The sequence below is a fragment of the Halyomorpha halys genome, unplaced genomic scaffold (assembly GCF_000696795.3).
Source record: "Halyomorpha halys isolate HHAL.00 unplaced genomic scaffold, Hhal_1.1 Scaffold71.1, whole genome shotgun sequence".
In the NCBI taxonomy this organism is placed as follows: Eukaryota; Metazoa; Arthropoda; class Insecta; order Hemiptera; family Pentatomidae; genus Halyomorpha; species Halyomorpha halys.
The window spans coordinates 520970-537137 of NW_027107476.1; the positions used below are offsets into that span (position 1 = coordinate 520970).

At 29.8% G+C, this 16168-nt stretch overlaps 1 protein-coding gene across 1 annotated transcript in view; it reads left to right on the plus strand.

Annotated features, from left to right (window-relative positions):
- Window positions 1-16168, plus strand: part of LOC106692764 (uncharacterized) — a 152578-nt gene that overhangs the window by 39451 nt on the left and 96959 nt on the right. Inside the window, exon 3 of the mRNA XM_014438891.3 lies at window positions 12408-12498. The gene's annotated coding sequence lies outside the window, so the exon portion shown is untranslated. The remainder of the gene's footprint in view (window positions 1-12407; window positions 12499-16168) is intronic.

The following is a 16168-nucleotide window of genomic DNA, read 5'->3' on the forward strand; positions in this document are numbered from 1 at the left end:
AATATTTACACAATCGACCTGAGGATCTCTGAGCCCACTCTATCCCCCACGTGTGAGGGGTAGAGCAGAGCTCAAGAGATCCCAGCGCATCCCTCTCGCCGAATCACTGGTAATGAGGCAGTGGAGGCTGAGCAAGTGCGCTAAAAGGTCAATAATAGGTTTGTTTTTCAACACAGTTCAAAACGATGATCAACAAGGCAGTGAAGTACGAGGTACAGGATTAACAACATAAGAACTGTACTGCGCATAACACCCGTTAGTTTGTAGACAGTTTTGCTTTGAGATGCACAAACCTACCTGAAGGAGGAGATTTTATCGACAGCAGAAAAGCATAGAATACCACGAATGATATCCACCTTAATAAAACGACTTGGAAATCACATGATCACAAAAAAAAATGACTTGTCCTTAGTGGAACGACTACATAGAAGGAATTTTTCAAACTTCTCGTCGTATAAATTGAACATTCGCTATCACTATTTCTTATTGGGGATAAAACTTATGGAAACTGAGAATCCTCAGTTCTATGACGACCAAGAATAGAGTAACCTGTCCGCATGCAGAAAAGATGTGGACTAGTGAGACCAAAACGTTAGATGTAAATTCATACTAAAAATACCTTAACAATAAAAATTAGCAAACGATTGAACTCCGTGATCATAGAAATAGTTCTCAGATTGTTTTATTGCAATGGAAGATTAAATTGGTTCATTCTCATACCGTAGAATTATTTCATTTCAAAAGTTAGTTACGTAACTACATCAATTTCCTAAATGTTAAATGGTTCAAACGTGGGAGGGTCTTCGGCTGCATTCCTCGTATGCACTTTCGAGCCGTTTTCACTAGTAATTACGTTGCAACACTCCATCTCAGTATTTCGATGCCCTCTCTAAAAACTTAGAGATTAACTCTCTCTGATGTTTCAGTCTTTGTTTTATGATGATTGTACACTTAACTAAGATCTGTTCCGAGAGTTCGATTCACTTGTCCATCTCAAATCTATTAATTAGTACTATTAGAAAAATATGAAGGAGGCTGATGTGGTCAAAAAGGAACAAAAAATAGTTAAAAAATATTTATTTGCCGGCGTCTCACCTCACTTTGTAGTGCTTCATCAGGGCTAAAGATTTTTTAAAAAAAAACAACTAAAAATATTTTCACAATGTAGGCTAACAAGATACAAAAAATTAAACGAAATAATTAGTTTCCTTCAACTAATTATAATAATACTAATTATAGTAATTAACTATTTTTTGTTCCTTTTTGACCACACTCCCAGACTATTCTCTTCATATTTTCAAAATACGGAATCATTTCTACACACACGCACGTACACGCACAAATACACACACAGACACACAATATTAAGAAAAAAAAATGGTAGAATCCTTCTTTTTTTTGTGTGAGATTGATTTAAAATCTATAGGAGAGTAAGGTCTTTTAGCTAGTTCAAAAATCACAGAGACCTGCGGAAGAAATAAGAAAGATGAGCTGATAGAGTGAAAGTTATAAATACGAAGACGTTAGCAATTAGTTTCAGTGAGTGGACTAGGATAGTGGCTAGCTGGACAATTAGTTTAACTATTTGAAAGGAGATAAAAATACCTAAGGGAGAGAAAGTAATTTTGTTGTGGGTGAAGAATATTTCTAATTGTTTTCATACACAAGAATGGATCGAGTCTAGAAATAAAACAATTATACATTCAAGATAAATCGGGGTAAGTGTATATCCTAGAGAAAATATTTAAACGAGGATTTTTATTAAATTTGCTTTGTTAGTAAACCTACCATCTAAAGAAATCTGAAATATTTCTGGTGGGCATATACTACAGTCACAAATATAATATAAATAGAAAAAAAAATAAATTAAAAAAAATAATAAAACAAATGTTATAAGAAATTAATCGTGTTGATGACTAGTGATGTTTTACGCCATTAAATACAAATAAATATTGGTGCTCTGTAGAATTGGGTTCCTAGAATTAGGTGTAAACGTATTGCTTTAACTTAATATGAAACCGAAAAACTTATTTTCGAACAGCAAATTTATAATTATTTTTTTTATTTTTTGATACGACGCCTCCGGAAGAAAATCACCAAAAACTGTAATAATTTTTTTAAACCGTTTTTTTGACAATTTGCGAATAAATGTGCCGAAACTCGATAAACCGTAATGAAAAAAATCGTATCCTAGTTCCATTTGTCGTAAGAATCTACCATCATGATTAGGGCATTCCACAATTAAAACATCATAAGATCCATCTTAGTAGATTGGTAGAATTTGATGCTGGCCGGCACCGACCATCCTATTCCAACTCCAATAAACTGCAATGTCCTGTTTGCACGCAAAAATAAATCGTAAGGATGGGCTCGTTACGATAAATTTATAGCATTAATCCCCCTCCCCTTTAGGGGTAATGAGCTATCTGATGGAGTTCTGAGTATACTGGGTCACCTTGTATGTGTATGTGTGTAAATATTGATTTAAATATTGGCATCTCCATTTCTCTTATACAGAATAAAAGAATATTTCAAACAGGTTGCATCAATAATTAAGTCATCTAAACCAATTGCATAATGAATGAATAATTAACGTAGCCATGCAAGAACATCATAAGATAATTAACCGTTTTAAAGACTTTGGACTGTCACTAAAGGGAAATGTTACGATGTAATTCGCTTTCACAATACCGTCGGGAGGAACCCTATCTGTTATACAGAATGTACAAATAATGACTTGTCGATAGCAGGAACGATACGATGATGATGACTGACTCCTTGGTGGTTGGTGTCACTTCTCTGCTGTCCCGGAAGTTGTTGAGATAAGTTGCCTGGTGCTTTGCTCTGCGTGGGCTTGGCAGTCTGATCTTATCGAGTTGTGAGCTTAACTTATTCTGATAAATTAATATATCAAATAAAGTAACAATATTACTAAACTGCGATGATACTACACTCACAATTACTTATACACTTTACTATTGTAATAGTATCAAATAATCTTTTTATCCTTACAATTCTTCAACTGATAATGGAGGTTTCTGACAGGACTTCAGTATTTCATAAACTCTAGTTCTGCCCAATTCCAATGAGATACTGAATAACCTCAACCTGACAAAAACTTTAATTTATGTATTACGTATGGATGTGTAAAGACATAATAATAGAAATTAAAATAACTATGTATTTTTGGAATAATTTGTTTATAAAGCCCTTAATAATTAAATTTAATTCAATTTTAAACATTAATACAAACAAAGTTACCGATTAAACCTTCTACAACACGTGCCTGATTTCCTTTGCATTCTTTACTCATAATCAGTCTAATTGCGCCTTCGCGTTTCCCAAACGGATGAGCTCGTAGAATTGAACGGAAGTGAAATCAAAAAGGTTTGCGTTCTCGAAGATTAGCCACTGCTTCCTCTATGTTATGAAAGTGCAATTAAATAAAACAAAAACATTTCACCGACCATTTATTTCTTTTATAGAAACATTCCGGTTTGTGATTTTAGTTGATTTTGTTATTATCCCTTTTATTTTTTCGTTATTGAAAATATTCTTCAGTAGGTAACGTTTGATTTAATTATAGATTTGAGAAAAAATTATATTTACATAGCCTCAAAAATCATTAATTAGTAGCTAGCAACTTTCATTTATGTTTATATTATTCTGATACAAAGTCCAGATTTTTCAGTTTTACCTTATATAAGTCTACTGCTACTTAGAAGAATTTATATTAATATATTAATCATATATTTTATAGCCATTATATTATTTATTTATTTTTTATTTTTGTATGATTTGGCCAGACACTTTGTAGACATTCGTTTTTCATTATTACAAAACTTCTATGCTGGGTACACCGTACTATGTCCGAAAGGTAAGAAAGTGTTATTAAATCTTAATGTAATCTCTGCAATAGAATATTTCACATTTCTATAGTTCGATTCCCAACAGCTAAGAAGAGTAAATTCTTTTTTATTTTATTTTTCAAGATTATATCTTCTGCTGAATAAGAAGCGATAACTAATGAACTATTTGAGTTGAAATTTTATCTCCTGAAGTCTTGTGTTTTATCTACAAAAATTATGTAAGAAAAATATTTAATGTATGTATAAAAAATATTTAATGTGTGTACAAAAAAGAAGATTTTTCTAAGAAGGAAGTCTGGAGTGCAGAAGGAGACCGATAAAGAAAATTGTGAATAATTTATGATTTAGGGAAAAACAGAACATAGCGTTATTTAGCCATTTGAAAGACCCTATCACATTGTTTAAACAAAGACTAAATCTACTATTGTATGAAAACAATTTTATCTAGTTTATGATACTGCAACTTCGAATTACGCAACTTAAACAATGTTTTAGTTATTACTAACTATAAAACAAAATGGCAATCATAAAAATAAAATATAAATCTATTCCTATTCTGTTTGACATTGGAACATAGCCCACGAAAACCCTTTTATTTTTTTCTAGATCTAATATTAAATTTCTCATATCATATTGTACCCTATATGACCTAACATAAACATAAACATATTTTTTGTTCTCAGTTTTTTTTATTGAAGAATATTACAATATGCTTTATTTAAGGGCATTGAATAATAAATTTAGTTATTAGAGTAGGTTAAAATTATATTTTTTAGCTTTGGTGCAATATTTTGTATTATTTTTTTTATTAGTGCTTATTAGTCTTAAAATTTATTTATGAGTAAGAACTTATTGTAGTTCAGTTTAGCAGTTTTACTGTGTTCAACCACAATTTAATGTTGATCATGAAATACCCTTTTTTAATTTTAATTAAAAGTTAGACGAGTTCTAAGTTTTCATTCATACTATAAATACAAGACTAAACAATAAAAAAACAATAAAACAAAAAAATAAACTAATAAATGAAATAAAGGCGATAACAAAATAATAATAAATATTATAGCTATAAAAATAAGGAAAACAATATAACAATAGTACTAATTGAATAATAGCATACTAATTTAAACACGATAAACCAAATAATAATACGATCTTAATACGAATCAAGTATTGAAGTTATAAAAAATTGAATTTATTTTATAAAAAGGAATCCAAGAAACGATAGCTTTTTTTGTATTTTACAGATTAACACCGTATTTCTAAACAAATGACTAAATTGGGTCAATTACTCAAATCGTTCTTCTAATTATTATTTCATGACATTAACTGTACTTTCTCCTTGTTTGGTCACTTTCCATATTTTCTCCAATAAACCAAAATATGCTTCTGTTTAAGTTTGAAAAAGTGACTCCGCCTACTAAAAACCTGCGGTCATCGTGATCTAGAAAACTGTAATGTGAAGAAACAAGTGTCCGATTTTTAGCCACTCTGAATTATAAATTTCTCCTTTTTGTTAATATAATGTTATTTTTTTATTCTTCTGATCGCCTCGCTCAAATTCACATCCATGGAAAACGAATTTTACCTATTTCTATATACAAATATTGCCTATTCAATATACAATACGCCCATTGTGAAATACATCGTTGGACTCAATTACATAAAAGTTCGCTATTTTGATCATTAACTACCAAGCCGGTACCTAGTTTCATTTGTTTGTTCCTCACTCTAATGACTTCTTATCAGTCAACTTGATGAAGTTGGCAAGACTCTTGATATGAGAAAGGGAAGCTGCCAGCATCCGGTGCCCGTTCACTTCCGTTTGGATAAAAGAAGTTTCGAAAGGTTTCAAGGATTCAGATAGGGTAAATTTATTTTTTAATTGATAAGTAATTATTAACGTTCTGCATTATATTAAAATTTACTCAACCACCAGTTTGAAGTCTAGGATCCCGAGGTATAAAACATACATCTGAAATAAATTAAAAAATTAATTTATACCACCCTTAGCTCGGAACAACCCTTCTAGCGGCCATAAAATTATTACTGAGCATATAAATAATTTGATAAAGTAAAGAAATAGTTTTTTTTATTTTTCGCTTACAACTCCATCCATTAGGTCCATCTTTACAGCTACATATAAGTATCATACCTTAATAATCCACTTAAGTAGTGCGGTTCTGAACCGCGAACACTCATAAATTTTTTTTTCTAATTGGATCCAGTGGTTTTTTTTCGTAAACCAAGATACCGTATTATATATTAGCATAAAAGACTGGTTGTTCTAAAAATCTTAAGAATCAGCTAATAAGTTTGCTAATCCATTACGAAATTGTAGGTAATTTATTTATTCTTTTTGTCTCCTGCTAAACCAGGCAAATATTCTAACTAATAAGTTGAAGTATTTGTCATCGTATGAATTTTTCACTCTGATGTACTTTTAGGGTTACATCTAAAACCCTTACAACTAAAATTGCATATTTTTTCATTTTATCAAATTAAATAGCTGCTTATAAAGAATTTCGGATCCACCAAAAATGCCTTTCTGTGTAATTGACTCATAAATATTGTATTATATTTCATTTTTAAAAAACATGATTTCATAAGGTTATGGTTTTTTGTTTTACGGTGGTTTACGCTTTAGGAGCATACTACATGACCTAATTAGTAATGAATAACGTTAATGAACGGTCCTCATTCGGATCCGAATTCGATGGTCTTTATTTTGTTATATAACGTTTTCGCAAGCCTACACAAAGCTGTTTGGGGAAACCCCCTCAAACATTTTGGGTTGAACCTCAAGATGCTGCCATCTAGTGGTAAGCAAAGGAAACAGTAAGCTCTCAGTACCTAATAGTGTAAAAAAAGCCATTGATGAGTGACACACAATTGATGAGAGAACTGAACAAAACTAAGGGATATTCATAAAGCTCCACAGAAAATCTCAATATCTCACAAGTCAACCAAGTAAACTGTAATACCCTTCATTAATCTATGTAATAAATTATCAAAATTTAATTGACCTAACTAAATCACATTGTAACCACTTTTGGTTAAAACATTTTAATTTTTTCATTTTATTCAATTAAAAAATTACATCCAATAAAATGTTCAGACCAGATGACAAAATTTATCGGTTGGTTCCAAAATAAAAATGATAGACATAAGTGAAATGTAAATATTACAGTTTTGACTATCAGGGCGTTGTGGAAGCTTTACAATTTTTAAACTAGGTAAGTACAATATAAATTGATCTCAAGTGATACAACTAATAATTTCATTAACAACTAATAAAATGAAAAAGGAATAATATTTATTTAAAAAATTAAATTAATAATAATAATAATAATAATAACTGAGAGGATTTTGAAGTGAATATAAAGCTGGAAATTTACAATTAGTGAATTAATATAACAATGAGAATAAAATAAGATGATACAGAATATGGATCCAATAATATCTATTACTAAGCACACAAATATATTGGTAATTCTAATTGTAATACATTAAATAAATTATGTGGAGTTAAGAAAAAAATACAGGCAGATTTGGTAATTTGGTGAATCTAAATCAATTATTAGGAATCATAGAAGTAAGAAAGTACCCAGTGAAATATTTCTTTTTTATTTATCCATTTTTTTTTTTTTTGGTTGATTTATTTATAAAAAAGTTTAAGGTTCGTTTACCAAATTTATTGTTATAGGGTGGTTCAATTAAGTTAATTTTTTTTCTGAAATGTTTTAGATATATTATTTATTTTCTAAATAAATTAACTCAACACTCAATAAAAATCCAGTCTTTATAAATAAATATCACTTCAAAATTTAGTTTACTCCAGACTGAGGTGGTTGAGTCCATAAATCAGTTTTGTTGTTAAGTGTCTTTGAAACCAAATTTCAAATTATTTGCAGATACATGTTTTATGTAGTAGGTTTTATGCTTTGAACTCCTAAACTATAAAACTAAGCCATATAAAATCTATTGTTTAAAGTTGTATTTATGTTGTTTAGTAGGTAAAATATATACATCGCTGTTTGTTTATTAAACCTAAAAATTAATCTAATCGATATAAAAAATAAAAACCTCCATCGTATTAAAACTTTTGTCATACTTATTACGAATAAGTGTCAAGAAATACCTTCGGTATATCTTGCATTAATTCTTTACTACATACGGTATCTATAATTTTTAACAGAGTTGAGGTATACATAACTGGGAAGTGGATAATAGTAATAGTAGAAGAAACAAATATTCTCGGTTGTACAACAAAACTACACCAAAATAAACTTTAAATAAGTAAGTAGGTGATTCTTAAATGTTCTTACATTTCTAAATTTCGAAAGAGAACTTTAGGTCAAGGACTTAGTGAGGAAATCTTTCTTTTTTTTCGTGTCAACGCCTTCTAGTTTTGGTGAAACTGTCAATTCAAATGCAGTATGCTTATGTTAAAATTTCGTCATACTAAGTGTTGTGGACGAATCTTAGAAAATGTAGAAAAAGCACTCGAATAAAACAGGCATTTTACTTAGAGTGAAAGGGAACGGCCAGTTATTTGTAGGCGTTGCACAAGCAGGATCTTCGTTAGTAGTTTCCTTTCTAGCTTTATCGCTGATACAGAAAACCTTCGTCATTGTGTTAATTAGAGGCTACAAATTGTTGCCATATTCAGTTAATAATCTTTGATATAGACTGGCTTAACTGTTGTCAGTGATTTATTTATAATTACAACAACATGTTCAGAAGACCTAGAAAACATTAACCGATAAAAGAAGGATGACATAAACAATTTCTTATTTTCTGATGATAATTTTATAACAGTAAACCTTTTATCTATTTTTTAAATATATACGAAATCAGTTCTTAAATGCATTTTGAAAGTTTGATTTATTCTCAGCTAAACATGATGGTCCAATCATAATGGATTCACCCATATATTTTTTGAGTGTTACTACTTTTTAGAATGTCCTTCCAGATGTTCATTTCCACTAAATTGGGTAGGAGAAAATTGTCTAGTAATATATATCTAGAGCTCCTGCTCTACCCCTAGCTGTGCGGGATTATAAGATTTAATTCGCGAGACCATAACCGAATTTGTTCGATAATTAATATTTATTGAACTAGATGTGATTCGAACCCGGGCGACCATGAGCCTGGTGCTCTTGGTTCTCCTAAGAATTCTCTTTTCCTCCTGTTCTCATGGATACAAATCCACTATTTTTCTAGTACCTGTCTTAAGAATTGCCCGCACTCGTTTCAAGCAGCACCCAATATACATACCGGTATATGGATGTTTTCAAAGTTTCGTCTCTTTACTGAAATAGCCATTTGTATTAATTATTTTAACTTTATGAAACACAAGTAGGACTGAGAAACAGGAAATAAAAATTATAATTAAGGAATTTCCAGGTTTAAAAAGAAAAAAACATTCCAGATATAAAGTACAAAATATATATTTTGAAGATCCTCTTCCACCACCTTAACCACCTAACTAAATATAAATATATTATGTATATATTTTGAGTTTTTTTTTGCTATGAGAACAATAAAGTCGCCACAATATTGTTGTTTAATAATTGACTGATCCTCAAGAACCTCAAATATATAGCGTTCTTGCCTCCTGGCAATATATAGTGACGAAAATGGTGCATTGATTTTCTTCTGTACACTTTTTCTCATCACAAAACAAACCGATCCCAAGTGACAATGGACATTATTAGATAAGTACAGTAGGGCTACGTGACTAATTATCTCTAAGCCGCCCAGAAAATCGGTTATTGTCGTTGGGTGAGGACCATTGTCGGGCTGTCGCTGACCGATTTTCCTTTCTTTTCTTTCCTGGTCTACTCCAGCAGCAGTCGAGGCTGACTTTGGAATAATAAGTGCAACTGTTTAATAAATATTTTTGTCAATATAGTACTGAAAAGAACTACGGTATATATATTTCCGATTGATACAGAAAAAATCATTTAGTAAAAGACTAAAAACTGAGATCGTTAAATTATGCGTTTAAAGTCGGTAAAACTTGTATATAAAAAAACTAAAAGAAAAACCCTACAAGTTTTATTTGCAACATATAATTTATATTCTTTTTAAATCACACATATAAAAAAAAAATAATCGGTAATATTTTAATTATTTTTCAACGACTAGTTAAGCCTATACTAAGCTAAAGTATTGCTCGAAAAAATTAGGCTTTAACAAATAAAAAAGTCAAGTATAATAAACAAGCATCTATGTGCCGATTAAAAGTTACCTTTTATTTATTGCGCGTAATAAAATTTTAAATAAATGTAATTAAATAAATCCAACCACAACCTGAAGACTGAAACCCAGGCTGCTTTAGGAAATCCTGTTATAAATTCTATATTTATCAATTCTATTATCAACATTACTTCTATTTAATTTTTTTTCTCTTCGTCTTTTTTTTTAATCACTTGTTCTTCTTTTTTTCCACCATTAGAGGACAATTGTTTGTTTTGTTGGATCTACGAATGTCGTTATTAACTTTACTTTTCTCTCTTAAGAATTATTATTTTTATCTATTTATTTTATCTTTTTTTTTTTGTTTATAACAGTTAGAGATGCCTTTTGTTCGCGACTATTTCCCCGCCCCTGCCCATAAACAAATTATTAAGTTAAAAAACTGTTATATCAACCATGTAAGGCCGATTTGGTATTAAATAAATAAAAACTAATATTATTATGAAACTGGGCCATGATCACCGTGTAATAAAATAGTTATTTCCACTTGTCATACAATTTAACATAATTTTAAATTATATACAATATTTGGAATGTGTTACATCTAGCCCAGGAAATGAGAAAGGGGTTTCCAAATTCTTCATTACTTATCATAAAATGTCAGATCATTAACATCTGATCTACGTAGATTATCTTATTGAACATCTTTCAGCGCGAGTGGATATCTCATGATCGTTAAGATATCAGCTACTAAAGATATAATTATGTCGAAACAAAAGTTCATGAAATAATTAAATAGCCAAACGTGTTTGACTGAATATGATCCATGTCTGTTTATACTATAATGATGAGACATTGTTAATCATAAAGCGTTCACGAGGTGCTTTCAAAACTAGCATATTAAGTATGAACTCTCCATTCGCAACATTTATATATACCATATCTCAAAGATTAACTCATTGATATGCACTACGTATCTGTTACACAATGACCTTTCAATACTTCCCGGAGCATTTCAGTATAAGGTAAAGTATTAAGTAGAAAGTAATATGTGTTGCAACCCTTTCGTAATGTCGATATCCTCTTTGGTACTGATACGAGCTTTCAAGAAAAGAAAGCATTTTTTGTGGTTTAAAAATCCAAGTTATGTGAAGTAAATTTTCGGATATATTCTTATATTTTTTGTGAAATTTAACATCCGAAAATGATATATTGATTTGATCCGTTCAGGGGTCTTATACAGTAAGTATTTAATAGTCCTTAAGTATGTATTAGTATATCATTACTGGCAACTGAACCAAACTTCCTTCAGCAGCTGCAGTGAAAATTAATCATGTTATGTAGTTTATTCAGTATTAATATACAATAAACCATTCGGTACCCATAAGATTTCATGAAACCACAAAGTTCTGTTGTATTTTTTTTTTTTTTTTTTTTAATAATTGGTTTAAAAATATTCTAAAGAGGGTAGAAAAGTAAAGTTAAGAAATGATCGAAATATATTGTGTTTTTCACACTGCAGAACCTTTTTTAATTATCATTATTGATTTACTAAACTTATTTTTTTTCAGAATGTATTAAAGGAACTATCTTTAGAAGACAGTACAATCAATATAAGTCAATGAGCCTATTTAAGACAATAAACTTATTTATGCTATTTCCTAACTTCTGCTTCGTTTACTGTTCTTCCGAAGAATAAACTTTAATATTTGTTGGTTACTCAAAATATATAACGTTTTTTCTATAACTTGATGTTAATTATTGAAGCTCGTGGTGCCTATGTGATTGATCTCAGTCTGGTTCAGTTGTTTGGTAGATTATTCATTCCACTAAAACATTAAGGATTTATTTTGTCTTTGTTTACCCCCTCCCTGGCCATTTCGGAAATACAAGAGTATTGACTGCTTATCACCCTATTATAATATGGTGAGGAGTCATGTTTTCATTTTGGGGGACCACCACAGAAATAGAAATTCGGATTCGAACCGGCGCAGCTGCAGTAACAAGATTGGTAAAGTAAGCACTTTATCCCTCAGCTACTGGCGGCCCAAGGTTGGGCATTGGGCAGCGACCACGTTCAACCGTCAGGTTCTTCCCAATTAAGGGATATGGGGCAGATTTACCAGAATCAAAAATTATCTGCCATAGCTGGACCTGAACCCGAAAAATTTAAATGAAGAAAAGTGTCACCAACTTAGCTACCTCAGTCTTTTGAACATTACTGAACCATATTTTTAGCATTTAATAATTTAGACATTTAATATTTATAGATAGCATTTAATAATTAATCTAAACGCAATTTGATTAAATTAATTCTTTTTTTTTTTTATATTTCAGGTAATTGGTCCAATCTTGGAAACGGTGAAGATCGCAGTGGAATTGAGAAAAACGAATAACTGCCCTCGAAACTTCAAATACATTCTAAAAGGTTAGTTAAAAACCATTTTCTCTTCACACACAGCAGTGACATGATAGTTTATTGTTAGTTGAAATCCATTAAATATTTAGTGTGTAGGATTCATTCTGTTACATTTGTATCGACTCCTCTAGGAGTTCCACGAAATATTTTAGGAGTGGGTCATTCCACTCCAACTCAACACAGTTTTGAACCTTACCATCTTTGATTTTCTTCAAATTTTGCTTAGGTGCTGTGCAGGTATCCTTAGCTTTAGCTGAAAAGACGCATCACTTAATTGTATCAAATGGTTTCGCCATTTTCCAACTTCCACCAAAAGCGTTCAGCCGCCAAAAAGAGGTGGAAACCACTGGTTTAAAGTCATGGAAAATTCGTGGATAACCTTCAAGTAGAATTGTTTTAAATGAACTTTTAATTTGGCGATATTAAGTTATCTTCATTATATTGAATGCGACGGGCAGCGGAATAATGATTTAATATTGTTATTTATTCTTGGGGTTAGTCAGTATTATGGTAAAAAAAAACAAAACAATTACTTTTGGTTTTGTTTGTCAAGTTCTTTAAATTACCTGAAAATTGGTTAAGAATTTAGCCGAATCAATTAGAAATATATAAAGAAATAATACAGTATATACAAAAAAAAATTGTTGCAAATCTATACAGTAAATTTATTCATCTTTAGCGTATAATATTTGTTTAATTTCGCCATATTAGTATTTTTCATCCTATATTATTAAAGATTAATATCCATAGGATTTGAATTTGAAAAAAAAACAAGAAAATAAAATTATAAGAAATATGCGAGATAAAATTAGTTTGAATATTGTATGTCGAAGTTATAAATATACTTAGAAACCAAAGTCTTTCTTCAGAGGAAGCTGGGGAAAAGTTATATTTCATTGTAGGAGCCTTATAAGACTATCCAGGGACATGAAAGTTGAATATTCTTCTACTTCGATGCTTAATTTCTTCTGCAGAACTTACCAAAGTGCCAAAAGCAACTGTAGTTTATAATCGTAAAAAATAAAATAATATATTGAACTTTATTAAAAATTCTCAATAGAACTCGTTAATATTTTTCAAAAGTTTGAGGTATATTACTTAAATGATAAAGCAGATAAGAAAATAATTAGAGTAAATAATAATTGAAATTAGCAAATAATTTTTGAAGCCTTGTTACATTATTTTTTTAATTTATTTTATTATTTAATTAGAGTTATTTGGAAAAATTATCTATTACTTTAATTTTTTAAATAAAATTTAGGCCTGATATCTTTGTTTAAATTAGGAATGTTGATGCTATGTTCAAGTTAAAGTTTGAAATAATATCCTAAAAAGAGAATTTTGTTAAAAACATTCAGTTAAAATGAAATCATAAGATCTATAATTAGTATATTTATTCGTGTAATTAGATATATTATCAGAATGATAAAGTTTCCAATTAACTATTCCTACATATGGTGGGAGATCCAATTTAAGAAAAGAAAAAAAAAACGTATCCGTGAAATATGGAAAATATCGTCGCAAATCGAATAAACTGTCATTGAAAGGAAGTGGAACTGACACTAAACCACGGGACGGGCACGCCTATTCAATTTCAGAAGAGTCCTTATTTTTTTTTTTTACTTTCACTGGAGTAGTTACTCCTTAGAAAACCAAAACGTCACCTTTGTGTGTGAAGGAATCTATAAAATTTATATTATGATGCTCAGAAGATTATATGAAAAGTTTACTGCATGTTGAAAAATTATCAACATTTAAATTATTGTTAAATTGAAATTATATGTCATTATATAAACATTTATAGTAATTTTGCTTACAATAATATGCTATTATCGATATTTTATGTAAGTCGATGTAACCTTTAACAATTATCAATTCTTCGTATTTAATGATTGATTACAAAAGAGAAATCAAAAGCTAATAGGTGGAATTCCCTATCGTGTTGCTGCAATATTATGCAAGGGTATACAATTATGTTTATCTAGAAACATTTAAATTGAAATCTATTTTTAATTATAATATAACTTTTAATTTTAAAGTTCTATTCCTTCTTATTTTAAAATATATTATTTAAATTTAGTCCATGAATTATTATAAATAAAAGGTTACTGACTGTATGGTTAATGGATGTTACGTGATCTTCATTAAGAATATATTTAGTTTCTGATTCTTCAATTATTTCTTCAGCACATATAAATATAGAAAAACAGAGAGTGAGAGAGAATATTTTAACATTATAGAATTTATATTTGTATAAAATATAATTTTATACTCATATAATACAACATAATTGAATATTTTGATGAATTAATATTTAAAACAAAATGTTGGTACGGTGGGCGCATAATATGTTTTTCACACCACTTTGAATTCATAAAAACTTGATTGAATTCATAAAAACATGACCCAAACCACTCAGATAGAATAGATCAATCTATTGTACTTTATATTTATTATAAAATTTCTCCTTGATTATATAAAAACAATATAATATTTTATGACAGAAAATAAATATTTTTATATAACTATCGAACACTTCCTTTACCCCACTTTGAGCTTATTAAATTCATTGCAGCATAAAATCTTATGCTTTATCAATTTTTTCTCTCTAGATTGGGACGCTATTTTTATGGATTATAAATTTTGGTATAAACACTAATGATCACACTAAGGATCATGTGTTGAATTAAAAACAGCCCCATAAAGAAAGAAATACCTTAGGGCAGCCCTTATGTTTTTTATTTTTAAACAATTTTGAAATAGCTGAGATTAACTCAGCACTTTAATAAAACCTTCAATCCATATTCTTAAATCATTAATCCAAATCAGCTTGAACATATTACAATGTAATAAAACCTTAAAGCATTTCATGCTCCAGAAATATTTAATATTATTCAGTAATTTTCCCACAACCTAATATTATTCCAGGGCACAACCTAATTACATCCTACTTCTTTTCTAAAAAGCTACTTTTTTTCTGACCTAAATGTATATTGCTATACTCCGTTCCATATATTTTCCGGCTCCAAGTAAATTATTTATTGTCAAAAAATCTCTTAGCCATCATGTAATGGACAATATCATGGAAAAATATAATTCTGTAAGGCACTCATCTTAGATCACCATTGTCATCGTTGTCATGTTTTTATTAGAGCGCGTAATGTACTACTCGAGAGTCTTTCTCGATGAAGAATAGGTTTTGATCCGGTCGGGCATTAGGAACTGCTTCACAAATTCCTTTAATTTCTACCCACTACATACTTCCTTATTATTCGTTGGTTCACTGACAGATTGTTAAAAGTAAATCACAGTAGAACCTATTAACTCCAGTTCTCAGACTGCTGGTTTTCGTCTAGTATCCCTCTGTCAAGTATGGCTCCATCCTTTATACACAGCTTCTAGCTGACACCCCAACTCATGCTTACACTGTTCTGACACTATCCTCACAATGAATGCCGACGACACTAGTATACTATGGGTGAATTAATATCATCTTAAATTTTCCAATCTAATAAAAATGGTTTCAAAACTAAAGGATTAAAATAAACTATAATAAATATCATCAAATTTCCATTAACATTCATAATCTGTATAATATTACGAGTGGGCTTTTGTAGTGTTTTTGAAGAACAACTGGTTGTTGCTCACTTGCCCATTTTTTTTTTTTTTTTTTTTTTTT